This window comes from Neofelis nebulosa, chromosome 14 (assembly GCF_028018385.1).
Source record: "Neofelis nebulosa isolate mNeoNeb1 chromosome 14, mNeoNeb1.pri, whole genome shotgun sequence".
Taxonomy (NCBI): Eukaryota; Metazoa; Chordata; class Mammalia; order Carnivora; family Felidae; genus Neofelis; species Neofelis nebulosa.
The window spans coordinates 7,270,335-7,291,546 of record NC_080795.1 but is presented as its reverse complement, the minus strand read 5'-3'; positions in this window follow the sequence as shown (position 1 = coordinate 7,291,546).

Sequence of the window (21,212 nt, the reverse complement as noted above, 5' to 3'; positions counted from 1 at the left end):
TCATATGTGTCCCCTGCGTGGCACTCGCCGACTGTCCACCACGGCCCCAGTGACCAGCTCTCAAAAGACCAAGTCGATGAGAATCAGCGTGACGTGCAGTGACAATGTGATTTAACCCAATCAGTTGTTTTCATTGCCCATTTTCTTCTTTATATTACCACCAATACCGAGAGAGACATACCATTATCTAAGAATAGGACTTCCACTTTAAAACGAATGTACGTTGTATAAAGTGTTTTACAGTATTTAAATCTTATGTACCTCTTCAGGTACCTCCTACTAAGGCCACCTAAACAGTTCAGTAAACAGCAGGTGTCAGACTTTCTGAAAAAAGAATGAGAAGAAGAAACAATATTTTTTAAACTTTTAATCCCACTATACACACAGTATTATACTAGTTTCAGATACACACTATAGTAACAATTCCATACATTCTCCAGTGCTCATCATACTAAGTGTATTCTTATCTCCCTCACCCGTGTCGCCCATAAGAAGAAACAACACGTGTACCTACCCCGGCTGCCATAGGCTGATCTTGGTTGGCTGTCGGCTGATTCTTCTCCCAACCGTTGAAGTTCTCAAAAGCGAAGGACGTGTCCAGTACAAGTCGACCCTCCCCAGGTGTTTGCTCCAGTAGAAGGAAGGGGCAAACACACGATCACCACCAGATCAAAAGCCTTTTGGAGGCATGGTGGAACGCTGACCCCGGGAGGCCACAGGCTCCGTCTCTCCTGCACTGTAGCCACTTTGTGCGAACAACTCTTCTGCGGTCCTGCCATCATCTTGGTACTCATCAAACCATCTGCCGTGGGAAGAGAGAAGATAATTCATAGGAGAGAATTGAAAGAAGGCACATTACTTAGTGCTGAAAATAAAACACGGAAAGGATTTAAAGAGGCCTTCCGGGAGAAGCGCAGACATTTTAAAAAGCATTTAAGATTCCAAGCCGCACTGAATGATCTTTAGGAGCGTGACTTCAGCAAATCTTTGTCCTACACTCTAGTTGCAAGGTTACGTTGATTCATCCTAAAATGTGAGATTTTAGGAAGGTCCTATGGTAACTTTACATATATTCTAATATATCATAAAATCTGTAAAATTTCTCCTTTGAGATCCCCTTAGTGGAAGCCTTTATTTCTCTCCTTTCATGTGACTGGTAGGTATACCTCAGACTCGAGAAGAGCACTCTTTAAGAGAAATCTAACACAAGCCGTGCATGTAAAAACAGTAAAAATAAAAAAGGTGAAATTCATATTTATCACTTTTCTAAATGTTTATTTATTTTTGAGAGTGAGATAGAGCATGAGTGGGGGGAGGGCCAGAGAGAGAGGGAAACACAGAATCCGAAACAGGTTCCGGGCTCTGAGCTGTCAGCTGTCTGCTCAGAGCCTGATGCGGGGCTCGAAGCCACGAACCGTGAGATCATGACCTGAGCCGAAGTCGGACGCTCAACCGACTGAGCCACTCGGGCACCCCTAATATTTATCATTTTAAGAAATATGAAAGACGTGACTGCTTGTTCCCCTTTGCACCCCAACTCATCTGATGAATTTTTCTGGGAGGTGCTTCAAGTCACAAGGTCCATCCCAGATGGGATAAATGCTGTTATAAACGAGGCCCTAGAGAGATCCCTTGCTCCTTCCACCCTGCAAGAACATAGCAAGTAGGCAGTGTGCAACTTGGGGAGGGCCGTTGTCAGAACCCCACCCTGTGGGCGTCCTGATCACGGGCTTCCAGCTTCCACCTTCAGCTGTGAGATCAGAAGCTCTGACCACCCAGTGGAACCCATTCCTTGGTAGAAGTGAGCTAGCTGGGGTTAGGCACTCCCTGATTGTCTCCCAAGTGAAGACAGGTGTGTAAACCTTAGCGGGCCCGCAACAGAATAAACACACTCTATGTTTGCTTGTTTCTATTCCCCGATAAAGCCCTAAATAATTTCCTCTCCAGAGGACTTTCTCTTCTTCAAAGTAGAAGGAGACTTGAGTTTAAAGGGCAAAGCTGTGCTGGAAAAGGAGCAAAACCTGGGTTTTCTAAACACTCCAAATTTTAGTAGAATTTCTGACAAATCAGTTTTGTAATGAACTGAGTAATTTGCACAGGGACCTCTTCCTTGGAGGGTAACGCATAAAATCTCGCTGACAAAATGAGAACAGGAGATTGAGAGACACTAAATTAAAATTCCCCAAAGTGTCCAAGGGACCAAGAGACCCCACTCTCTGACTGTGACCCCACTCGTTGACTCGTCTATGCCTTGCGCACATCACTTAATCTCTGCGGGTGACATTTTTCTCATCTGTCGATGAGCTACAGGACTACAATGTTATTATGGTTCCTTCACCTATAAAGGAATAACAGCAAGAAAATGTCCCTCTTTTCTCATTTATGGAACTGAGAGCCCTCAGTATGAATGAACAGGGAAACTGTTAATACTCTTACAGTTCAGTTGATCAGAGGGCAATGGTGTATCTGTGTGCAGTATTTAATATGATGTGGTTTAATGCAGTAAAACATTTTAGTGCCTTCATTTGTATTATTTTGTTCCTTACAAATCCAATTTCCAAGGCTTGTAATTATTCTAAAATGCTGGCAGGCCCTAAAGAAACAAGTCACTTCCACCTTGACTTTTACTCCTTTGTATTGCCGGTAAAAATAATTTCAGCTCTGAGGAGTATAGGACTATGATCATCTGTTCTGGATGATTCTTGATTTTTCAAATGTGACACATTTGTGAAAATAAAAATCTTTTATTTGCTCCTCGTGTTCTTCCGTAGTTACCATAGCATATAGAGCAATAAAAGCATGTTATATAATATTAAATGTATCTTCATATAATACCAAATACCTAGATGTGATAGAGAACCAAATGTTGCATGGCCAATAGAGTAGCCACTAACCAGCTGTGACTACTGAGCACTTGAAATGTAGCTAGTATAACCCAGGAGCTGAATTTTTAGTCTTATTTGATTTTAATCAATTTATATGTATTAGATGTATGTAGCTAGTGGCTACCATATTGGACAATGCGTTTCTAGATTTTTTTTTTTTTTTTTTTTTTTTTTTTAAATTTTTTTTTTTCAACGTTTTTTATTTATTTTTGGGACAGAGAGAGACAGAGCATGAACGGGGGAGGGGCAGAGAGAGAGGGAGGCACAGAAGCGGAAACAGGCTCCAGGCTCTGAGCCATCAGCCCAGAGCCTGACGCGGGGCTCGAACTCACGGACCGCGAGATCGTGACCTGGCTGAAGTCGGACGCTTAACCGACTGCGCCACCCAGGCGCCCCACTAGATTTTTTTTTTAATGTTTACTTATTTTTGAGACAGAGAGAGACAGAGCATGAAAGGGGGAGGGGCAGAGAGAGAAGGAGGCACAGAATCGGAAGCAGGCTCCAGACTCTGAGCCATCAGCCCAGAGCCCGACGCGGGGCTCGAACTCGCAGACCGCGAGATCGTGACCTGAGCTGAAGTCAGACGCTTAACCGACTGAGCCACCCAGGCGCCCCTCTAGATTTTTAAAGATAAAAGTTAATAGATTATTTGGAGACTTCTAAACACTTGCCATATGATCTAGAAATAAAAGTGAGCTTTTCTACTTCATTTGCATGTGTGGCTCTGTATCTAAAGATTTCTTTAATTCAAAACTGCTTCTATCACCATAACATTTATCATCATGGAGCTTCTAATAACCGCGAGACACTTTTGCAGTTACTTTATGTACACTGTGTGAAGCCTTCAAACAACCCTGCAAAATAGGTGTTATTATCGCTCGTTTACGTAAGAATAAACTGAAGCTTCCAGAGCTAGTCAGGGAAGGAGTTATAATTCAAAGCCAGTTCTGAAAAACTTCAATCATTGCTCTTTTTTGTTCCCCATTAATAATAAAAAAAATTCTTGCAAAAAATAAAAATATAGGGTCTCTCTCCGGAGCTTGAATGTTATACAATGGCGATGACTACTGTGATGCGCATGCATTTTAAATGGATGTGTATTAAGAAAACAAACAAATAGCAGATCACAGGAGTGTTCCACATTTTGTTCATACAGAATGCAACTCCTGACTAAGTTTCAAAAGTATCGATATTTCCCGGAATCTGACTATCGTAAGGTAAAGTCCACTCAGTCAACCGACGTGTTTCTCTGTTTCTGAAAGCGTGTCCAACACTTTAGGAGACAGTGACGCCAAAACACCTGGTAAGCTCAGAGCACACCCAGCTCTCTGGCTTCACTTAGTACCGCATCCCTCCTGCCTTAGCCTAGCATTAAGCGGGAGCTCGTTCAAACAAGGATGCTTCATTTTTTATCTCTATATATCCAGGACTTGGCACGGGGTCCGACACCCGGAAGGCAGGCAATGTTTCTGCATGCATAAATGGGTGAACAGATGGACAAACACAATGCATGAGTTCTTCAGATTCAAGGAACCTGCAATCACAATGACATCTACTTTCACCTGAGCTCTCATATAGGTCTCTACCATGGCCCTTAGGACATAAAAAACAAAAACAGAAACAAAATCAACAAAGAATAGAAAGGACCAGAGAACATCACCAGAAATACCACCTCTATAGGTAACACAATGGCAATAAGACAAACCTTTCAATAATCACTCTAAATATAAATGGACTAAATGCTCCAATTAAAAGACCCAAGTTACCAGAATGTATAAAAAATAATCCATCGATATGCTACCTATAATAGATTCATTTCAGACCTAAAGAAACCTCAGATGGAAAGTAAGGGGATGCAGAACCATCTATCGTGCTACCCTCAGCCACTGTTACTGTTCCTATACGGGTGAACATGCCAATTTGATGGCACCCGCCATCTATCGTGCTAATGGACGTCAAAAGAAAGCTGGAGTGGCCATATTTACATCCAACAAACTATATTTTAGACCAAAGACAGTAACAAGAGATGAAGAAGGGCATTATGTCATAATTAAGGGGTCTATCCATCAAGAAGATCTAACAATTGTAAATATTTATGCCCCCAACTTGAAACACCCAAACATATAAATCAATTAATAACAAACATAAAGAAACTCATTTATAATAATGCAATAATAGTAGGGGACTTGAACAGCTCACTTACAACAATGGACACATCATCTAAGCAGAAAATCAACAGGGAAACAATGGCTTTGAATGACACACTGGACTGGATGGACTTAACAGTTGTATTTAAAACATTTCATCCTATTCTTTTTGAGAGCACATGGAACATTCTCCAGAACAGACCACAAACTGGGTCACAAATCAGCCCTCAACAAGTACAAAAAGACTGAGATCATACCATGTATACTTTCAGACCACAACGCTATGAAACTTGAAGTCAACCGTAAGAGAAAAATTTGGAAAGCCCTCAAATACTTGGGGATTACAGAACATACTACTAAATATTGAATGGGTTAACCAGGAAATTAAAAAAGAAATAAAAAAAAAAAAACATATGGAAGACAAGGAGAATGAAAAAAATGTTAGTCCAAATCCTTCGGAATGCAGCAAAGGCAGTCCTAAGAGGAAAATATATTGCAATTCAGGCCTATCTCAAGAGCAAGAAAGGTCCCAAATGCACAACCTAACCTTACGCCTAATGGACCTAGAAAAGGAACAGCAAATAAAATAAGGCCTAAAGCCAGCAGAAGAAGGGAAATAATAAGGATTAGAGCATAAATAAATGATATGGAACCAAAAAAACCCAATAGAACAGATCAATGAAACTCACAGCTGGTTCTTTGAAAGAATTAACAAAATTGACAAACCCCTAGCCAGACATATCAAAAAGAAAAGAGAAAGGACCCAAAGAGATAAAATCACAAATGAAAGAGGAGAGATCATAACCAACAACACAGAAATACAAATAATTATAAGAAAATACTATGGACAATTATATGCCAAAAAATCTTGGCAATCTGGAAGAAATAGACACGTTTCTAGAAACCCATAAACTACCAAAATCCAAAAGTAATCTAGGAAGAAATAGAAAATTTGAACAGACCCATAACTAGCAATGAAACTGAATCAGTCATCAAAACATATCTCAACAAACAAGAGTCCAGGGTCAGATGGCTTTCCAGGGGAATTCTACCAAACATTTAAGGAAGAGTTCACACCTATTCTCTTGAAGGTGTTCCAAAAAATAGAAATGGAAGGAAAACTTCCAAACTCATGCTATGAAGCCAGGTATTAACTTGATTCCAAAACCAAAGACCCCGCTAAAAAGGAGAAGCACAGGTCACTATTTCCAATGAACATGGATGCAAAAATTATCAACAAGATACTAGCAAATTGAGTTCAACTATACATTAAAATAATTATTCACCAGGATCAAGTAGGATTTATTTCTGGGCTAAAGAACTACTTCAACGTTCACAAATCAATCAATGTGATACACCACTTTAGTAAAAGAAAGGATAAGGACCGTATGATCCTGTTAATAGATGCAGAAAAAGCATCAGCCAAAATACAGCATCCATTGTTGATAAAAACCCGCAACAAAGTAGTGACAGAGGGAACATGCCTCAGTGTTATAAAGGCCATACACAAGAGACCCACGGCTAATATCATCCTCAGTGGGGAAAAACTGAAAGCCCTTCCCCTATGGTCAGGAACAAGACAGGGATGTCCACTCACCATTACTATTTAACATAGTACTAGAAGTCTTAGGCTCACCAATCAGACAACAACAACAACAACAACAACAACAACAACAAAGCGGCATCCAAATTGACAAGAAGTCAAACTTTCACTACTGGCAGATGCCATGATACTTTATGTAGAAAACCCGAAATACTCACCCCAAAAAACCTGCTAGAACTACTACATGAATTCAGCAGTTTCAGGATATAAAATCAACCTGCAGAAATGTGTTTCATTTATTTTTTTTTTAATGCTTGTTTAGTTTTGAGAGAGACAGAGCACAAGCAGGGGAGGGGCAGAGAGAGAGGGAGGGAGACACAGAATCTGAAGCGGGCTCCAGGTTCTGAGCTGTCAGCACAGAACTCACAGGGCTCAAACTCACAGACTACAAAATCATGACCTGAGCTGAAGGCAGACGCTTAACCGACTGAGCCACCCAGGTGCCCCAACCTGTTCCATTTCTATGTACCAATAATGAATCAGCGGAAAAAGAAATCAAGGAATTGATCCCATTTGCAACTGCACCGAAAAAATTAGATACCTAGAAATAAACCTGACCAAATAGGTAAAGTAATATACTCTCAAAGCTGTAGAACACTTGTGAAAGAAATTGAGGGGGACACAAAGAAATGGAAAAGCATCCCATGCTGATGGATTGGAAAAACAAACATTGTTAAAATGTCTATACTACCCAAAGCAATCTACACATTTAATGCATTCCTTATCAAAATACCACCAGCATTTTTCACAGAGCTAGAACAAATAATCCTAAAATTTGTATGGAACCACAAGAGACCCTGAATAGCCAAAGCAATCCTTAAAAAGAGAAAACAAAAATGAAAGGATCGAGATTCCAGATTTCAAGCTATGATACTGGCACAAAAACAGTATCATGGAACAGAATAGAAAACCCAGAAATAAGCACAACTGTATGGTCAACTAACCTTCGACAAAGCAGCAAAGAATATCCAGTAAGAAAAAAAGATGGTCTCTTCAACAAATGGTGTTGGGAAAACTGGACAGCATCATGGACAAGAATGAACCTGGACCATTTGCTAATACCATACAGAAAAATAAATTCAGAATGGATGAAAGACCTAAATGTGAGACAGGAAACCCTCAATATCCTAGAGAAGAACACAAGCAGGAACATCTTTGACGTCGGCAGGAGCAACTTCTTACTGGACACGTTGCTGAAGGCCAAGGGCAACAAGAATAAACATGAACTATTGGGACTACATCAAAATAAAAATCTTCTGAACAATGAAGGAAACAATCAACAAAACTAAAAGGCAGCCTACCGAATGGGAGAAGATATTTGCAAACTGCGTATCCGTTAAAGGGTTAGTATCCAAAATCTACAAAGAATTGAGCAAACTCAACACCCCAAAAAACAAATAATCCGGTTAAGAAACGGGCAGAAGACATGAATAGGCAATTTTCCAAATAAGACATTCAGATGGCTAACAGACAAATGAAAAGATGCTCAACATCACTCATCAAGAGGGAAGTACAAATCAAAACCCTGATGAGATACCACCTCACAGCTGTCAGAATGGCTAAAACTAACAACACAAGAAACAACAGGTCTTGGTGAGGACGCGGAGAAAGGGGAACCTTCATGCACTGTTGGTGGGAATGAAAACTGGTGCAGCCACTGGAAAACACTATGGAGGTTTCTCAAGAGACTAAACTAGAGCTACCCTACAACTAGCATTATTAGATGTTTGCCCAAGGGATAAAAAAAAATTCAGATTCAAAAGGGCACATACACCTCAATGTTTATAGCAGCATTATCAACAATAGCCAAACTATGGAGAGAGCCCAGATGGCCACTGACTTATAAATGGACAAAGAAGATGCAATATATATACACAATGGAATATTACTTGGCCATCAAAATGAATGAAATCTTGCCATTTGCAATGACATGGATGGAGCTAGAGTGTATCATGCTAAGCGAAATAAGTCAGAGAAAGACAAACACCATAGGATTTCACTTATCTGTGGAACTTAAGAAACAAAACAGATGACCATATGGGAAGGTGGGGAAGAGAAGGGAGGGAAACAAAGCACAAGAGACTTAATGATACAGAACAAACTGGGTTGAAGGAGGGAGGTGGGTGGGAGATGGGCTTGATGGGTGATGGGTATTATTTAGGAGAGCACTTGTTGAGATGAGCACTGGGCGTTGCATGTAAGTGATGAATCACTGAAAGCTACTCCTGAAACCAATATTGCACTGTATATTAACTAACTAAAATTTAATTAAAGTAAATAAATAAAAATTTGAAAACCGAGGATCAGAGAGTGGAAGTGATACACCTATACATGGCCTGTGAGTTACAGACCCGCCCTTGCAACTTGATTCCCCTAATTTATATTATCCCTACACCACATCAGAATAATGCTTTAGAGTTCACTGCTCATATACCAAACTTCGTTTGAGCTTAAATGGTTCCGATGAGCTCAGAGGACCAGGTATCATTCCTGTTTTACAGATGAAGGAATTGAACCTCAGGGAAAGTTGAGAGTAGCACCCAGGTTTGCAGAACCAGCGGGAACAGAGCACGTATTTGAGAAACAAATCAAGAACCTCTTTTCTAAATCCTAATCCAGTTTTTCTTTCCGTTGCATATTCCAGAAGAGAAAAATATTAAATAGAACAAATAAAGAGAGAATTTCCAGTGCTGATAAGGAACAGCGTGCTGAGGAGGGAAGGCCTTCAGCTCTGTATTAAAGGAGGGACTGATGAGACCAGGCGGATGGGCAGGGCCAGGGGCGGAGCTTGCTGATGACCCGGCTGGAATGAATTGGACAGAGGGGAACAATATTTTGCATAATGAGGAATTAAGAAACAGCACGTCCTGATTGCCATCTTCCTCTTCAGACTTAACAACAACACTCTCAAGGAACCGTCCATTACCTGTTTAAATTGACAAAGGAGATCACTTTGATCCTTTAGCGTACAGTGTACTACATGGTGATTTTAGTCATAGACTTTCCAAACGTTCAAAAGTTGGGTACGAAACGATGCACCAAATTATACCAGAAGAGAAATGAAAGCGTGAGCATTCAGAGTATTCAGAGCAGTAGAAGCAGAGGAAAAGAGAAGATTCCCTCTCAGGGACACAAACTCTCTAAATTCTTTAAAAGTATTTCAAGGCCAAGAGCAAAACTAAATAAATTCACTTAAATGTATTTCACTGCATCATTTAGAGAAGATTGATATATTTAAATCATGATGTAAAGGCACAATAATCATCGCTCTTGGTGGTGAAAATCTAGAAATTATCAAGGACTACTGCATTTGTCAATGCAATTAAATAAAGAAAAAAGAAGTAAGGAAGAAGGGGGAATGAAAAGTAGTAAGTGTTGGAAAGGAAGAAACAGAACTGTCATCATGTATGAGGTGACTTTCTGAATTAAGAACCCCAAGAAGTTACAGAATATAGTGAGAGATGAAAAAAAAAAAAAGTTACAAAATAAATATGTAAAAGTCCATTACACTTCTATTGACCAGAAAGGAAGAGCTGAGAAGCATAATTCAACAAAAGCTACCATGTTGCATTGCTATAAAAATTTAAGAACGTAGGGATAAATCTAAAAACAGCTGTAGTGTAATTTATAGAAATATTATCCGAATTTCAAGAATAACAGCCAAGAAGACATAAATAAAGAGCTATTCTGTACTCGCGAGAGTGCAGAAATTATAGAGATGTCAGTTTCTCTCAGGCTAATCTAAAATCTGAATATAATTAAATCAAATCCACCACAGAGTTTTACAAGAAAATTGACAAGCAAATGATAAAATGTGTACGGATGTGTGAGGCCCAAGAATATCCTGACGCTCCTGAATCAGAGTAAGGTAAGTGATTCATCCTCCCAATTACCAACATTTATTATAAATCTATACTAATTAAGGCAATACAGAATTGGTGCTGGCATAGATAAATTGACTGATGGGATGGGAGAAAGGCCTTGGGCTTGACCTACACATCTACACAAACTCATTGCAGGAAGTCTGTGCTTTACTTCTGGTGCAGAAGTGCTATGAAGGACGGCTCGCTGGGAACACCATCGTCATCAGTAAAATGATGACCGTTCACTTGCTAAACATTTTTGCCAAAACATCGAAAACTCCCTTACGGTTGGTTAGAAACGAATAGGAAAATGGAAAAAAAAAAATCAAGACTAATATTTAGTACACTGTATGAAAACATTAGAAACAGAGAATTACAAGGTGTATTTCTTTGTTATAAAACAAAAAAAAAACAAAAACACCTTATCGAGAGTGCTCTGCATGGTGCTTGCCTTCTTTCTCTCGTCATGTAACTGACAATAAACAGCGCGTGTCTTTTCTACACCCTGGCAAACTGCCTAACTCCTATCTAAGTTTCCATAGGCTTCCCATGTTCTACCCTCTGTGCTTCCAAAGTCATAAAATATCCGAGAGTTCCTCTCGTGGTTAAGTTTTCACCAACGTCACCTCCTCCGGGACATGTTCAACCTTTCTGTCACCCTGATTTATGGTCCCAAGTCCCTTCAGCTGTTCATCTAAAGTCTCCGATGGTGACAGGGCCAACATTCCCGCAGGCAGATAGTTCTTCTTTAACTCCATGTATGTTTGTTTTGAACGTCCATCCCAGCATTACCACTGGTATTGCTTTGATGTGCTTGTATCTGGGAACTGTACATTTTTAGGAAATGTCAGATGCGCATGTCACTGGGAGATGAGGAGTCAGTACAACTACAGCCTCTGCTGTCTGTGCCCGAATGGTGTAACAGACTGTGAAAGACAGGAAGTGACTGGTGTTGGATCAGGACCCACATCCGTTACGTACACGGTGATTTGTGGACTGAAGAGCTGGCAGTGAAGGGTGTAGTTGATGTAATTACACTTAGGTTACCATGGTAACTGAAATTTCAACTATGTTGCTCAGGGACTTGTGTTGTTGAAGTCATTGTCACTGAGGGGCGCCTGGGTGGCTCAGTCGGTTAAGGGTCCAACCTTGGCTCAGGTCACGATCTCGCGGTCCGTGGGTTCGGCCCCGCGCTGGGCTCTGTGCTGACAGGTTCTGTGCCTCCTTCTCTCTCTGCGCCCCCCACCCTCTCTCAAGAGTAAATAAACATTAAAAATCAATCAATCAATCAGTCAATCACTTTCACTGATAATTGTGCATACAGAAACCATGCAAAGCAAAAACTGCCTATATCCGAAAGGTGGCTTTGTAGAACACACAGGAAAAGGTAGAACAGGTGATAAATCATTACGGTTCAACTGCTTATCCACGTGGGAAAAAGCAAAGTGAATTTTATCTTTATGTCAGAGAGAGACAGAGCATGAACGGGGGAGGGGCCGAGACAGAGGGAGACACAGAAGCGGAAGCAGGCTCCAGGCTCCGAGCCGTCGGCCCAGAGCCCGACGCGGGGCTCCAACTCGCGGACCGCGAGGTCGCGAGATCGTGACCTGAGCCCAAGTCGGCCGCTCAACCGACGGCGCCACCCAGGCGCCCCAGTCTTTCTTAAGGTATAAAATCTGATCACTAGAAAAAAATACCCTACTGCTAGGTTGAAAGACATTAAAATTAGGAATTTCAGTTCATCAAAATATACCACACCCTGAACAAGATACTGTGGTTGTAACTGCTCGTTGCTGTCCCCTTCGTCAAGCACTGCAAGCTGGAGCCACATTTCTCAGATGGCTTTGCAGCCGGAGCTAACCGTGTAACTAATATCTCATGTGACCAGAAGTGGTGGGGGCAGTTTCTACCTCACTTGCTTCAAGGACACTGTTGTCAGGGATTTTCTCTCTTCTCTGTGCCGGGACCAGCTCGGACCACTCGGAAGAGGAAGAGATCAAGGTTGTGGCATAATGACAAAATGCAAGGACCCTGGGTCCCCAGTGACTGGCTACAGAAGATCCATCCTAACTGTTCACTTTGGCACCTGCTGCCTTAGGGTGCAAAAAGCTTCTATCTTTTTAAAACCCTTTTTGAGCAGTTAAAAAAAAAATGTTTTTAATGTTTTTATTTTTGAGACAGAGAGACAGAGCATGCGTGGGGCGGGGCAGAGAGAGAGAGGGAGACAAAGAATCCGAAGCAGGCTCCAGGCTCTGAGCTGCCAGCACAGACAGCTTATGTGCTGTTAGCTTATGGCTCCAATCCATGAGCCATAAGATCGTGACCTGAGCCAAAGTTGGACACTTAACCAACCAAGCCACCCAGGTGCCCTGAGCATTTTTTAAACAAGACCTCCTTTGCCTTTACCATAAATATTATGGATAAGAACATGTATTTCTACAGAAGAGGAAATTCAAGAGGAGGGAAGGGAGGGGAGGGGAGGGGAAGGGAAGGGAAGGGAAGGGAAGGGAAGGGAAGGGAAAGGAAGGGAAGGGAAGAAAGAGGGAGGGAGGAAGGAAAGAAGAAAGGGGGTGAGACACAACGAGGGGGGGAGGAAGGGAGGGAGGGAAGGAGGGAAGGAGGGAAGAAGGAAGAAAGGAAGGAAGGAAGGAAAGAAGGAAGGAAGGGAGAGAAATTGGGGGGGAAGGGAGGGAGGAAGGAAGGAAAGAAGGGAGGGAGGGTGAAAGAGAGAGACTGAGAGGGAGGAAGGGAGGCAGGAAAGAAGGAAGCAAGCTAACTCACACTTCGTAAGAATCAGGGAAATGTGAATTAAGACCACAGTGAGATAACTTATACATTGTGCCTTATTACTGTACAAATTCAGTGTACCAGGTGTCTGTGAGACTATGACACAAAAGAAATTCTTATATACTGTCGGGAAAGCTTAATCAAATCACTTTTTGAAAAACTGGCCTATTTTAAAAGCTGACTATAATCATAGTTTTTGACCCAGCAGTTAACTTTGCTCTGGAGCAGGACTTCTCAGCCTCAGCAATATTGAGACGTCGGACCTGACAATTCTTTGCTGTAGGGTTGTCCTGTGCATGGTAGGACGGTTAGCGGCATCCCAGGCCTCCACTTAGCAGGTACTGGTAGCCCCTCCTTCCCAGCGTGACAACCAAAACCACTCTCCTGAAATTGCCACATGCCCCTAGGGAGGCACAATCAACCCCACGGGGGAATCACCACCCTGGAGGACCTCTTGCTTCCGTGCACAAGAGCGCTCGCGTCAGTCTGCGACAGCCAGACTGGAAACAACGCAGCCATTAACAGGAGATGAGCGAATTCATTATGTGTCATCAGGCAATAGGATATTACAGTCACGAAAAAATTATCTACAGCACCACACAAGAAAGTGAATGAATCTTAGAAACACGATCTTAAATGGAAAAAAAAAAAAAAATCAAACCATGTAAGACCTCATACGGCACAACACAATTTACACAAAGTGCAAAAACCATCCAAAGTATTTTCAAGGATGGCTACGCAATTAATGGAGTAAAAGCAAAGATGAACAAACCGAGAAATGATAAACAAAAAAACTCAGGATGTCTACTTTGGGGGATGAGGAGGGGTGCTGAGATACAAACAGAACAACGGTATCGGGAACGCTCTACGATTCACTTTGCGTGGCTTTATAAGCCACGAATTTTGCAAGAGAAGAAAGGAAAACATAGCCTAAGTACCCCATCATGGCGTGTTTCTTCTTTTAATGAAAAGAGTGTGCAGAACACAGGAAGGATAGTTTAAATAATTTAAAAAGAATGTTAAAGTAATTACAGGCAAACCTCATTTTATTGTGCTTTGCTTTCTGCACTTTGCAGACACCACGGTTTTTACAAACGGAAGGTTTCTAGCAACCCTGCACGGAGCACATCTCTCTGCGCCATTTCCCCAACAGCATTCGCTCCCTTCTCGTCTCTGTGTCACATTTTGGTAATGCTCACAATAGTTCAAATTTTTTCATTATTATTATACCCATCATGGTGATCTGTGATCAGCAGCTACTACTCAGTGAAACTTCAAATGATGGTTAGCACTTTTTAGCACTATTTTTTAGTTAAGGTACATACATTGTTTTCTTAGACATAATGCTATATTATGGCAGACTTGATAAACTACAGTGTAGTGTAGACAAGAACTTTTCTCTGCATTGGTAAGCCCAAAAATTCATTTGACTCACTGTCTTGCAGTATTTGCTTTATTGCAGTCTTCTGGAAGAGAACCTGCGAGATCTTGGAGGTATGCCTGCCCCTTCGACCTCCCTAAATGCAGTTTCAAGCAGTCTAATCCCATCGGTCAGAGCAAACCGTCAAGATTTCCAAATACCACCAAAACATAGCTCTCACCCCTAGCCTACCCCATTTTCATCTTTTCTTGGGACAACTCCACGTTCTTCTGAACTATGCTAAGTACTCCTGCCATATGTTCAACAGCACTCCGAGGGTCACTTCTGGACTCTGCTTCATATTTTATTACACTTGTTTATTTCATATGTGTCTGCCCCTACTAGGCCCTGTCTGGGGGGGGGGCAGAGACCCCCTGCATCTTCTTCCCGTTTGCACACCCAGCCTCTGGCAAGGTGCCTGGCACGTAGCAGCCCCTCAGCAAAGAACTCTTACATAGAAAGGAGTGCTTGTAGGGGCACCTGGGTGGCTCAGTCTGTTCAGCGTCCAACTTCGGCTCAGGTCATGATCTCAGGTTCGTGAGCTCGAGCCTCACGTCGGGCTCTGTGCGGACAGCTCAGAGCCTGGAGCCTGCTTCCGATTCTGTGTCTCCCTCTCTCTCTGTCCCTCCCCCCACTTGTGCTCTGTCTCTCTCTCTTTCTCTCAAAAATAAATAAACATTAAAAAATTTTTTAAAGTGCTTGTTAGTGATTGCTTTGAGCACCACATGAATCAGAATCTCCTAAACTACTTATATAAATAAAAATATTTATATATAATAAAATTATATATAGTTATTTAATATATGTTATATATTTATATATGTTATATATTTAATTTAATACATGTTATATACTTATATTTATATATAATATATTGTATATGTTATATATTTATATTATATTTATATATAAAATACATATATATTTTTTAAAAGCATATTTCTGATAACTCAATAGCTACTGGATGAGAATCTCTGGGGTGAGCCCAGGAGTCTATTTTCTTTGTTATAAGATACTCCAATAATTCCTAAATATTCTAGAGTTGTATAAAGTTGGCTGAAAAGGTAGGGCTTTCCCGAAGCTTTGCATTATTCTATTTGACATTAGGTATCTACGGATATAACTGTGTTCAGTTTGAAAGAATAATGTGGTAAGTAGCTTCTCTTTTTAAAAACGGGCAGGGGGAAGAAAAAAAAAGCCTCGAGGATGTAGCCGAAGTCGGTCCCAAACCTGCACAGGTTTTGTTGATTAATGTTTCACTGGGAAAAAAAAAAAAAGTTGATTTTGGAAATCTGTTGTGTCCTCTGTCCAAAGCATTTTCCGCGTCAGTAATTTAGCTCCTTCAACATGTTCAAAATCACAATGTTTCTTCCGTGTTTCCTTCTGTCACTTCTATTTGTAGACCATGTCAACTAGCATCGGTAATGACCTGGCCGCCTTCATGTGGCCGGCTTGCCCCTTTAGATAAGCCCCTGACTGCTTCCTTTCACCTGCTACAGCCCCCTGGGACTGCCGTACTGGGACCTTCCACAGCACCCAACCTTCAACACCTGCCACAGTCCCTCAACATTGGCCCTTTCAGTATTCGGGGCTTCCTTCCCTCCTCTCCAAGGGGAGCCTCAGAATAATGTTCGGAAACGAGAGGCTGGAGCAGGTAGGGATTTCTGCCAACCGCTCTGTCTGGTCCACACCCCAGCCTCCAGTCTCACCTCTCGGTAGCTGTCGTGCGAATCGCCGATCTGTGCGCAGTGGAGCCTTGGCGTGAAGGCAGGACCGTGCCAGTTTCCATCCGCCACGAAAATAATGCAAAAGTCATACCCCTCTGCCGCGACACCGTGTAGAGAAGGCAGCATACTGTGTCTCCCTATTCAATTTCTTATTTCTGCCTCTTTCTAATAATTTCCCCCACGTGATCCCCAACTCATTTTACCATGTGTCCATTTTCTTTCTATACACAGCTACCTTCGCTTTTCTTCTTCCTTTCTCTTTGGTTTGCATTCAGAATAAACATGCTTCTTTCTTGCAAAGTCCTTTTTAAGCTCTCCTCATTCCTTTCCAAGGGTTTTGCTCAAAATCGTTTCACTGATTTTGATTCTTCCGTTCAATCAATGGTCATCAATTAAACTTCCATACTATGAAGCACTGTACCAGTAAAGAGGGGAAAGACGAATAAAACATAACACCAGGCTTCAAAAAACTCAAAATCAAGCAGAAGGCAAAAAAAGTAGTATAGAAATAAACGTAATCAACGGTTTAGGCACTATAAGTTAAGACGTGTGGTCATATTCTGGCAGTAGGTTCTAGAGACAACCACGAAAATTTGAATTGAACGGCCCTTCCAGAGTTAGTGGCGTTAATGAAGTAGAATTGGCGGAGCTTAGTTAAAAGATGTGGAGGGGGCAGAAGGCAGGGAGAAAAAGGAGGAATCAAAAATGATTCTCGGGTTGCCGGTTTGCCGAAGAGGGTGAGGTGGGGAACCCGGGAGAAACACTTCCGCAGGAAAGGTGGCAGATGCAGTTCCGAACGGTGCCTAGCAGGTTTGCCAATTTTATGTGTGGGCACAGACACTCAACAGAGCTTTTGTCTTTCCTTCATAGTAACACGGCAGCGAGCTTTTTAGGTCCTAGAATAAGCCTAACCTGACAAAACTTCACTTCACCGTGATTTCTTAAAAGCAAATTATTTTCTCATCTCAATTTGACATGATCTGTACACTACCTTTTTCTTTTAGCTCCCTTTGATGCTACTTTTAATACATTTTGAAAACAAACTTCTTACCAAGACAACGAATCTTACCTGGACCTGTCCCATCGTGGCTAATCAGAACTTTCTTTTATTACTATTACTACTTCAAAAAATTACCACCTACTTTTTTATATGCAAAGTCCTACCCTATACCTTGTGAGACATACACAAGCGGGTGATATAATTTTTGCCCTCCTCAATGAGACAGTTGACATAAATCTGAAGAAGACTTTTTAAATGTACCATAACATTTCAGGCTACCATTAGTAGCAATAATAAAAGTTCATATAGTCTTCACTATACACAAAGCCTTCTGTTGTTCATACATTTAGTCCTCAGAATAACCCATGAAGTAAGTACTACTCATTGTCTTATTTCACAGTTCAAGAGACAGAGACATACAGAGTTCAACTACTTGCCCAAGGTCAGCGTCTAGTGAGGGACTCAGCCCGGACTCAGCCCCAGGCAGTCTGCCTCCAGAATGTATGCTCTCCACCATCGGGATACGCCTCTCAGTAGCTATAGTATCTAAATAAACTATGCATCGCAATATCTACATGTGCATACACATACAAATGAAGTTTTAAAATCAACTATTAACTAGTTATAAAGTATACGAATTAAAAGCCACAACACTCAATGCACACATCCACGCAAAAAATTAAACACTAACAGCACCCCAAGACACCCCACCACCGTCATAATCTTCCCCCAGTGAAAACCACTATCCCGGCTTTTAACGAGTTTTGCCAGGTCTCGGACCACAAACAGAATCATCTGGTATGTTCTCTTTCTGCCTGGCTTGTCCCACTCAACCTTTGAGGAACACATCCATATTGCTTCGTTTAACAGCACTGTGTTCCTTTTCATTACCGAACGTCATTCCATATTATTCACGCATTCTACTGCTTATGGATAATGGTTGTTTCTGGGTTTGAGGTATTAAAAATGATGCTTCTCAGAACATTCTTGTGTGTGCCTTTTTGCGTATGGACGTGTACCTGTCTGGTGGGGAACTGTTGGGTTATAGAGCATTTGTAGACAGTCTACTTTTCCCAAACGCTCATAACACTGCACATTGGGCATGCTCCGTGCGTGGGAGGTCAAGGTGCCGCACAGCCTACTCCTACTTGGTATCATCATTCTTGTTACATTCGAGCCATCTGACTGTGCACGGTGACACTTCATTATGGTTTTCATTGTATTTTCCTGATTACTAACAACGTTGGGGACATTTTTCATTTTATTGACTATTTGGATATCCTCTTTTTAGAAAGGACATATTCATGTGTCATGCTTATGTTTTAAAGTGGGCTGTTTTCTTGTTGATCTGCTGGTGTTCTGTATAAAGTTTGGAAACAAAGTCCTTTGCTAGGATACGTGTTACAATTATCTCCTCCCACTTGCTGAACGGCCTTTTTACTCTATTGTGCCTTAAGAAAAAGAAGTCTTTATTAAAAATGTGTGAATTTATCTTTTTTCCTTTACACTTAGTGCTTTCTCTGTTTTGTCTTTAAAATCTTAGTCTATATGCATACACTCACGTACCTAGCACACGATGCCTCCGTAGCCAAAAGACGGAAGCAATACAACTCATACTAATGAATGGATAAACTCATGAATGTTGTATATACACACAATGGAACATTATTCCGCCTTTAAAAAAAAAAGGAAATTCTGACACCTGCTACAACACAGATAAACCTTGAAGACGGTGTGCTAAGTAACATAAGCCAGTCACAAAAAGACAAATACTTTGTGATTCCACTTTGATGAGATACATAACAGAATCAAATTCATACAGACAGAAAGTAGCATGGTGGTTGCCGGGAGCCGGGTAGGGGCAAAGAGAGGAGAATGGGATTTATCGCTTCACGGGTCTAGTTTGGGTCTTGCAAGAGGAAAGGAGTTCTGGAGCAGGATGGTCGTGATGGTGGCACAACAGTGTGAACAAATGCACTCAATGCCATTTTAAAATTGTTTACGCTGTGGTCGGGCACCTGGGTGGCTCAGTCAGGTAAGCGACCAACTCTCGATTTCTGCTCAGGTCATTCATCTCAGGGATGTGAGATCAAGGCCTATCTGGAACCTGCTTAAGATTCTCTTGCTCTTCCTCGGCCCGTCCCCAACTCGTTTGCACACACTCCCCCTGTCTCCTCCCTCCCCCCAAATTGTTAAAATGGTCAATTTCATGTTATGTCTATTTTACCACCGTTAAAAATATTTTTAAAAATCCTAGCCTACCCTCCCCCCCCCCCAAGATCACAGAGAATTTTTCTCTCATATTATCTTCTAGATACTTGATTGTTTTGCTTTTCTTATTTAGACCTACATTTGCACGAAATTGACTTTGGGGTTCAATGGAAAAGAGGGCTCAGAATTTCTTTTTGTCCATGAGGATATCCAAGTTATTGCCTTTCCCTGATGCTGCCCATCAAGACATGTGAATCTTCTGGCTCTCTTCTGTTTCTTCATTCTATTTGTCTTGCTTGTACCAATCAATGCTGTCTTGATTACTTTAACTTTACAATAAATCTCAATATCTGGTAGTGTGAGCCGTCCAGCTTTGTTTTTCGCAAGATTAGTAATCTTCAGGATTATTTTGGGTGTATCTGACTCTTTGCACTTCTACATAATTTTACAATCAGATTGCCAAGTTCCATAAAAAAAAGCTATGGGCTTTTGATTGGTTTATAATTCTAAAATTGAAACTTCCAATCCAGGAACACAGTATAGCTCTATTAATGTATGACTTTTTAAAACTTCCCAATATTATTTTGTCATTTTCTCAGGGGAGGTCTTGCCTTGGCCACCTGGGTGCCTGCTGTGGATGGAATACTCATGAGACCAGGGCTCTGCATGGCTCCAGGACTGTGCCCCATCCTGCTAGCCTGCTTTAACCACCACTGCCATTGGAACCATCTGTCGCGGGTTGGGGAAGGGGGGGGGGTGTCTCAAGGTTCTAGTCCCTACTGCCAACAGAGGGGACCTCTAGAATGTATACTTAAATTGGCTCCTCCTCTCTCCTTCTCTCCATTCATTCCTTCACTGTGTTTCCTGGGATCACCTCCCCCATTAACCTTCCACAGGACCTGTCGCAGGCGCTGCTTTGGGAAAACTCACATGAAGGTCCCACTTTTCAAGTGGAAGTTTGTGAAGGCCTATCTTAAGGCTAGGTCCAGACAGAATCCCAGCCCTTTGAGACCTTCTAAATCCCCACATAGCATCTAGGGCTCTCCGAGGCCCCTTTCTGGTTGGTTTCTTGCTTCTAAGCTTAGAAAACTGTACTGAATACCAAGCCTCCCCCTGCCCCTTCTTTCTCTCCAGGATCTTGGACCTTCACGTCCTACCTGCCTTCACCGCTGCCCAGTGCCTTTAAAACCAGTGTTATAAGGTATTTATCAAATGTTTCTAGCTGTCAGCAGGATAGTTACTTTGTTACAAAGCTGACCATCCCAGCTGGCTGCAGAATCTTGGTTGTTTTGTTTTTGGCTTGTGTTTGTTTCTAATAGAAAATACTAGGAGTTACTTACGGTTGCCCTGTTCCCGGTTATGCCCACCTCCACTCAGCTCCAGACGGTACGACCCACACTGGGAAGAGACTGTACCTCCCTCTACTTCCTAACTGGTAATCAAATGAGCCCCTCTGGAATTTTCTGTGTGTCTTTTTAGTTAAAAAAAAAAAAAAAATTAGAGGAGGGATGATAGGTAAGAATCGATAAGGATCTTTCTATTACCTGTCCACGTCGAAACTTGACTTTG